Here is an 8,457-nt window from a genome sequence, read left to right on the forward strand (position 1 = left end):
ATATATATATAGATATATAGATATATATCACACACACACACACAGAGAAATTCCATAAAGACACAAAATTGGAACCTCTAACATATGAGCAAAGGACCTATACGGTTTTCACAAAATGCCCAGAAAGAACTTTATGAGGCAAAAACAAACTCTAAGAATAACATTGAGCTTGTTGTGTTGGCTGTCTACTGTTGGACATGGGTCTGGCTGTAGGTGTGGTTCCTGCCTGCAGTGAGACTGTTGGAGAAAGCTGATTTTTCCCTTGTGAGCAGTCATCAATTGGAGATAGCTTCTAGGTTAGGGAATATCCACTCTCTACTGGTTCTATAACGGGTATTCACTCTGCCCATGACCTTGGACTATCTAGCCCAATAGAGATGATGGAGGTGGTGCTTCTTGTCTGGCTATGTGACCTTTTATAAGGAAGGAGGGAGAGGGTCATTCTCTCTTTTGGGTGACGAAAACAGGTGTCGTGAGACACCATGTGAACCGAACTCTACAACTAGACTTACCATATTCCATATTCATGTGTTCTCATGTTCCATCTCTTAATAAATCCTTGATACCCCTTAAACATAGCCACATGGATTTCTCATTATAAGTGGTGCCCATGTGGCCCGATCCCAAAATGCCTGCATGACCTCCCAGCCTCTGTGGCTGCTGGCGCACTTCCCAAGACATGAATTCAAATCCCACCCCAGAGCTTCCTCTCCTCCAGCTTGGCTAGAACCCTGCTCCATTAGCTACCACGGGTTTGCTACAGGAAACATTTTGTCCATCAGGCCTGCTCCTGGCTGCCTGTCATGCTAACCAGTGGCTAAGACTTGTCTTAGAGGTTTGTGCACTTGGAGCATTGAATTTTGGGTCCAGCCTGACCTTGCTCCTTATTTAGATAAAAATGAGGCCCAGGGCTTACTTCACCAGTCTTACAGCTCCCAGACCCCAGTTCTGCATTCCAGTATCCCCAGTTTGCTGCTGGAGCAGCTGGTACATTCCACACAGTTTAAGCACCTGCTGAGCCTGAAGACTTCCACATTCATTCTGTGTGCTGCTTCATTGATGTATATAAGGTTGTGGTCCCCGAAGCTTTGCCTAGCACTCAGGGGTACCCAGTGGGGGTTTGTCTGGGTGAAGTCTTCAATTCATAGGAGTCCACTCCAAGAGTCTGAATCAGCCTGAACCAACCTGCTCTGGTGGTACACTTGCGACACCTGCTGACCAAATATCACCATTACATCTTAGAATTACCTAGGACACCCAGAACAGTCTCCCAAAGATTCTAAGATAAATTGATTAGGAGGAAGAGGAGAGCATGAGGGAGCAGGAAGATTGAGTCAGGGGAAGAATAGAGGAGAGCAAGAAAAGAGATACCATAATAGAGGGAGCCATTATAGGTTTAAAGATAAACCTGGCACTAAGAAAATGTCCAGAGATCTACAAGGATGACCCCAACTAACAATCTAAGCGATGGTGGAAATGCTACCGTAAATGCCCTTCCCGATAATGAGATTGATGACTACCTTAAATACCATCCTAGAGCCTTCATTGAGTAGCTGATGGAAGCAGAAGCAGACACCCACAGCTAAATACTGAGCTAAATCCAATTGCAGAGAGGGAGGAGTGATGAACAAAGGGGTCAAGACCAGGCTAGAAAAACCCACAAAAACTGCTGACCTGAACAAGGGGGACCTAATTGACCCCAGTCTGATAGTTGGGAAACCAGCATAGACCCAAACCAGACCCCCAGAATGTGATCTAGGAGGACTAGGCAGTCTATGGAGCCTCTGGTAGTGGATCAGTATCTATCCCTAGTACACAAATAGACTTTGGGAGCCCATTACACATAGAAGGATGTTTCCTCAGCCTAGACACATGGAGGAGTGATGGGAGATGTCGGTCTGTAAATGTTTCTCATACTGGTTAATGAATAAAGCACTGTTGGCCAATAGGAAAGCAAGGACTAGGAGACAAGGAGGAAAGAGGAAGTAGTAAGGAGGAGTCAAGATGGAGAGTGTTGAGAGAGCAGAAAGCCAGCTGGCTCTCCAGTAAGATGAGACCACGTGGAAATACATAGATTAACAGAAATGAGTTAATACTTAAGACAGAGCTAGCCGATAAGAAACAAGTAACTGGCCAACAGCATTATATGAAATACAGAGTCTCTGTGTGTTATTTGGGGCTAGTGCAACGGCGGGACAAGACCAGCGGTGGGTGGAAAAACCTTATTCGTTACAGAGGAGGGCCTGGGCCCTGCTCAAAATGATATGACAGACTTTGAAGACTCCCCATGGAAGCCCCCCATCTCTGGGAAGCAGAAAGGGATGAGGGTTGGTGGTGGGGACACGGGAGGATGAGAGGGTGCAGAAAATGAGATTGAAATGTAAAACAAGCTTGTTTAAATTTTAAATTAAAAAATTATCAAAAAAGATTATTTGATGCCTTTACACTTTAATCTGATAAAATAAAATATTTCTTTTTACAATTTGTAAATTTCTTTCATACCAGTGGTGGATAATATCACCATTCAGGAATTTTAAACGTTTTTGTTTCTACTATGGATGGAATTTTAGAACAAATATACAACCTATCTGGAGCGTATACATTTTTAGCTATAGTTGTTATTAGTCTGGTAATTCATATCATATCCTTAAAAACGGTTTGATAACAGTGCCAAGAATGAGAAACTTATTGAAATGATACAGCTTTTACAAAGTACTAATGAGAGATTAGCTGAAAGGATTCATTTCATAGAAAAACATAATGATAAACTGATAGGCAAAATTCATTCTGTGGAATATGAACACGACAAATTGGCAGTCAAAATTCATTCCATGTCACATGGTTATGAAAAATTGGCAGATACAACATTGCTTTCGGAAGGCAACAGATATGACATTCAGATAATCTCTAAGGATAAAAAGCTACCATTGACTGATAAAATGGAATCTGTCGAATCATATGTGAATAATGAAAACACAAACCTGATTGATCTAATGAAATTGCTGTAATCATTCATTTTTCTGGAGTTTCAGACCCTACAAAAATGGTGACAAGTGGATTGCAAGCCTTAAGAGAACTTGTTCAAACTGATAAAATAAACAAACAAACAAACAGTGGTAAGGTACAGATGAAAGAGACTAGAAATTAGGAGAGACCCAACCTCATCAACACCTTACAGTTAGAGATGACTTGCCTAAAGTCATAAGTTCACCAGCTGTGATCTATCCTATTTGTGAAAAGCCAGCTAATGTTAATTATCCTTCAGGGTATGAAGATTGTAAATGGGAGTTTTAAAAGATATTAATGATACGATAGACTCCTATGGTATGCATTCACAATATGTAAAGCAGATGCAGAATACCTGGTCTTCCAGGAAGAGAATGACTCCAAATGATTGGAATCAGTAAGTCTCAGCGGTATTATGATACAGTCATTAGTCAAAATGGAAAATTTGGTTTAGAGAAGAAGCTAAGGCACTTGAACAGCAAAATAATATTAGAGGTTTTGAGATTTCCCAAGATCATATCCTTGGCAAGGGCTGATTTGCTGACATAAATAAGCAGGCTATTTTTGATAAGCACACCTCATTCCTGTGCCATACAGCATATTTAAATGCTTGGTATAAGATTAAAGAATCAGGAAAAGTAACTGAGCCATTTACTAAAGTCATGCAAGGCTCGAAAGAACTCTTTACTTTTTGTAAAGATTAACTAAAGCTGTAAATAGAGACAGTCGTATCAGATCAAGAAGTTAGATGAGTACTCGTTGAATTGTTGGCTATTGAAAATGCAAATTTAGAATGCAAAAAGATAATTGCACCTTTAAAGGTCAGATCAGCATTCATAAAAGAATGGACCCAACACAAAGTCAATATTGAGTCTCATAACTGTAGGGATGAAGATTGGATAGAAGTGATTTCCAAAGGCCTAAAGAAACATCAAAATATCAAATGTTTTAATTGTGGTAAACCAGGCCATCTAAGAAGAAAGTGTACACAGGGTGTTCTGAGAATCAATGTTGCTTCTAGGAATGATGCAAATAGAAGACCCCAACCTTCTGAATTATGCAAAAGATGTAGCAAAGGCCCACACTGGACCAATGAATGCAGATCAATAAGAGACAATGAAGGCAACAATTTACCACTGGGAAATGCCTTAGGGGGCTCTCACAGGCCCCCAAGTTGAATTTGGTCCAGTCATTTTCAGTCACTACAGAGGAAACTCCTCCCAGAATGATTAGAGGATCCAGTGCCTATTGTAAAAACCATACTGCTTTGGATGATAGAATAGCTTTGGAGTATGAATCAAAAATTACAGGAGGAGCCGTAAAATACATACTTTAGCAGACTTCTATAAATGGCCAAAGATTAAAGCTAAGGGTACAAATAAATATCATTATAATTGAGGGATTATTAGATACAGGTGTAAATGTGACTATTATTATTCCACTATTATTACAAGTGGCTACCCAGTATCAAATGGTCATCTTTGAAGGCACACATACAATTACACTATTCATAATGAGCAGGTTATATTTATGTATTTAGGAGTGTGTGTGTGTCCCACACTAATTATCACAATTTTTCAGTAATGCACAACTTAAGAGTATCACTCACCTGCTCATAGCCTTCTAATATGTTTGTATTAACTTTACAACAGTGGCAAGCTCCAAGGTATACAAGGTCTTGTGCAGCCAGCTTAACCCTAACCACCGTCCACCTTGAACTGTTTGCATTTTCTACAAGTTGTATTATGTGGAGTACCTGCTCATGGCTCCAAAGCATTGGCTCTGACCAAAGCCTTCTTCCTACAGGAACCTTTGAATTTTTTACTCCTGATTTATAAATACCCACTTGAACCCATTCGTCACACTAATACCACTCCCTCACCTGTGGGAATGGAGCCTAAGGATCAGGCACCAGTGTAGACAATCTTCTCTGAGGAGGAACACTTGGAAATTAATTAGTACCTTAATTAGGTTTTTAAATGTCTAGAAAAGCCAGGTGTTGATAGTACATGCCTTTAATCCAGCACTCAGAATCAGAGGCTGGAAGATCTCTGTGAATTTGAGAGCAGAGTGAGTTCCAGGACAGCCAACTCTATGCAGAGAACCCCTGTCTTGGAAAACAAAACAAAACAAAAAGTCTAAAATGTCAACTGAAACTTCCATTTTCTTTGCCAGTACATTTTCTCTTGGTAATTTTTCTTTTTCCTTCCAATGTACCAATGATAAAGAAAGAGGTCTGTTGTCTCCCCTCAACAGGTTGAGGTTAAATTACCTCAAAGACAAACTACTTACAAACAACTAGTTGCTTAAACTTTACTAAAATATTCTCATGTTTCAAGTGGAGTAGTGTTTTTGTTTGTGGCTGGCAATGTTATAGTCAAGAAAAAAAATACAAAAGGACAGCTAAGTTTGGTCAGTCAAGTAGCCATTCTGTAAAAGAAAGCTCCCATTTATGAGTACTATTCTGGTCATATCAGCCTGTCTGTAGGGAGAGACACAAGAGGTAGATGTCAGCTGACACCCAGACTAAAGACACATGTGTGCTTTTTTCTGTGAATAAGTAGAATCTGTTAGAGAAAGGATTATATATTATAGAGAAAAGATATGCAGTGAGCATAACATACCAGTGCTTTTGTCAGTTAATACTCAGGTTTTATTAGGTAAGTTGCCTTTATATAAATGCTCAGAAAGTTCATTACTTAAGTTTAAAGGAGAGAAGATATAGGTTACAGGAGGCAAACAGATTCAGAGGCGATGAGAGGAGAGCTGGAACATTCAAGAGGTGGTCTAGGGATAACTGCCAAGAAACACTTCCAATATGAATGAGAAGGTACAAGGCTTTTAGTGGGCTTTTAGATATTATATCTATCTTACCTAAAAGCAGTTACCCAAGAATGCAACACAAACAAGTAAAGATGCTGATGTGTTTCTTAGAAGAAACATATGTTTTTCATTCTAGGATACGCAGATGTACTCACTGGCAGGGAACTGTGAGTGTGGGTAAAGATACTGAGCAGATAAGTGCCATAGACATTTATTAAGGCCACCTCACTAGATGCTATCATATATAGAGCATTTTGGATATTTATAGTTAAAAAAATAGACTAGATAAATATGAACCTAAAAGTTAAAACTCCATGTGTGTATACAGGGAACTCCATTACAGAACCAGCTAATTTATTTGATACTAAAAGGGGCCTACGGATACACTTTTACAAATCACAGCCTGGGGACTGATGACTACTTTCATTGTAAATATATTCAGTGTTTTCTAGAGCCATGTCATTCTAGTGATGTGGAGTGCTGTGTTGATTTAGACTCAGATGCTCCCAGTGCTTGTCATTCCAAAGGTGTGGGACACAGCATTGATCTAGACTCAGATGCTCCCAGTGTGTGCCATTCTAGAGGTGTAGGACACAGCAGTAATCCAGAATGAGAAGCTTCTCCTATAAGCATGAAAGTCAACAGAAAGAGCAGAAATAAGCAGCTATCTACCTTAGTTACCACTGAGTCCCAGATTTGTTCACATCAATGAACACTGATGACTCCAAAAGGCCATTGCTTTTGGACCAGGTTTTGAGACATTTCTTAGTTGCTTTTTTCTTCTTTTGATAACTCTGTTCATAGCTTATTTTTATTTGGGTCATTTGTTTTCTTGACTGCCTTTCTTTACATACTCTACATGCTAGACCTCTATGAGCTGTATGGCTAAAAAAGACTCTTTCCCATTCTGTAGGCTTCATCTTCATTCTATTGGCTGTTCCCTTATCTATTCAGAAGCTTTTAAGTTTTATGAGGTCCCACTTCTCAATTGGTCAAGTTAGTTCCTGTGGGAAAGTGCTCCTACTCAGGAAGTCATTTCTCACATCTCATTACAGTATGGCCTATGTTTTCATTCAGCAGTAGCAGTGTTATGGGTTTCACATTAAAGTCTTTGATTCATTTGGAGTTGGTTTTTGTACAGGGTGATAGATATTGGTCTAATTGCATTCTTCTGTGTGTGAACATCCAGTTTTCCTAGCGCTGTTAGTGAAGATGCTGTTTTTAGAATGTATGTATTTAGTGCCTTGTCAAATTTTAGATGGCTGAAGCTAGGCGCACTGATGTTTGGGTCTTCTGTTCTGTTCCATTGGTCTACATGTCTGTTTCCATGCCAATACCATGCTGTTTTTATTGCTATATCTCTGGAATATATCTTGAAATCTAGAATAGGAATCTCTTCAACATTGTTCTTTTAGCTTAGGAACTGCTTTGGCTTTACTTGGTCTTTTGTGGCTCCGTGTGAGTTTTATGAGTTTTTTCTATTTGTGAGAAGAATATTGTAGGGATTTTAACATCAGAAGTGCATTTAATCTGTAAATATCTTTTTGTAGAATTGTCATTTTGGCACAATTAATTCTTATTAATATGTGAATGAGCATGAGGACTTTTTTTCCATTTTTTTAATGTCTTCCTTTATCTCTTTTGTTAAAGATTTAAAGTTTTTATTGTAGATGTATTTTACCACTTGGGTTAGGGATATTCATGTGTGTGCATGTGCATGCATTTTTTTGTGTGTGTGTACATGCATTATTGTGTGAGAGGGGTGTTCCCATGATCTCTTCCTCAACATGATTTTTGGGGGGATATAGGAAGGCTAATGATTTTTATAAATTGATTTTGTGTCCTTCCAATTTGCTGATTTGTTGACCAATTCTAGAAGTTTTCTTGTGGATTTTTGTGTATCTTCTGAGGAGGCCATGTAGGCTGCGAAGCTAAGACAAGGCTTAAGGGTGGGACATGGTGCAGGATTTTAAGCTTCCTGCGACCCATCAGGGTGGAACTGTGCACAGGTGTATAATCTGGGCTATGCCTGGAGGCTGGATATGTTACAAGTAGGTTAGGGTCTGAGGGACTCACCTGATGGGGCTGGTCTACCAGATATTTGATAGGGAAAACCCTGGGTGTTAGGAATGACTCAAGTAGGAATGCTCATACTAAATTCAGGTTAGGTGTATGGATTGGAGTGGTTTCAAGTGGTCCAGGGCTCAGTAAACTCACCAGACTGGATATGGGCAGGGGTTGTGAGTCCTGGGCAAAGACTAAAGGGTGGATTTGACTCAGACAATTGAATTGGAGGATGAGGGGATTAAAGAGAAAGCAGACACTGTGCAGGTATTATACATCTTTATTATGATAAATATGGAAACAACTCCTAAACTTGAAGGCATATGAAATAATATGCTGTAAATAACAACTGCCAATGTTTAAAAACTATTTAATATTTGAAAACTATGTACATATTAAGTCATATCAAGGAAAGCCAAAGGCTATACATTCAAGGTTACTAACAAAACATTTTACTTAAGAATCTCAATTCTGCAATTTTGAGCCTTTGGATTATATGGTGACTGGGAAGTCAAGTGTACTAAAGAAAATTCTATTATCTTTTTTGGTCAGCAAGGATGAGTT

Source organism: Phodopus roborovskii, unplaced genomic scaffold (genome assembly GCF_943737965.1).
Source record: "Phodopus roborovskii unplaced genomic scaffold, PHOROB, whole genome shotgun sequence".
Lineage (NCBI taxonomy): Eukaryota > Metazoa > Chordata > Mammalia > Rodentia > Cricetidae > Phodopus > Phodopus roborovskii.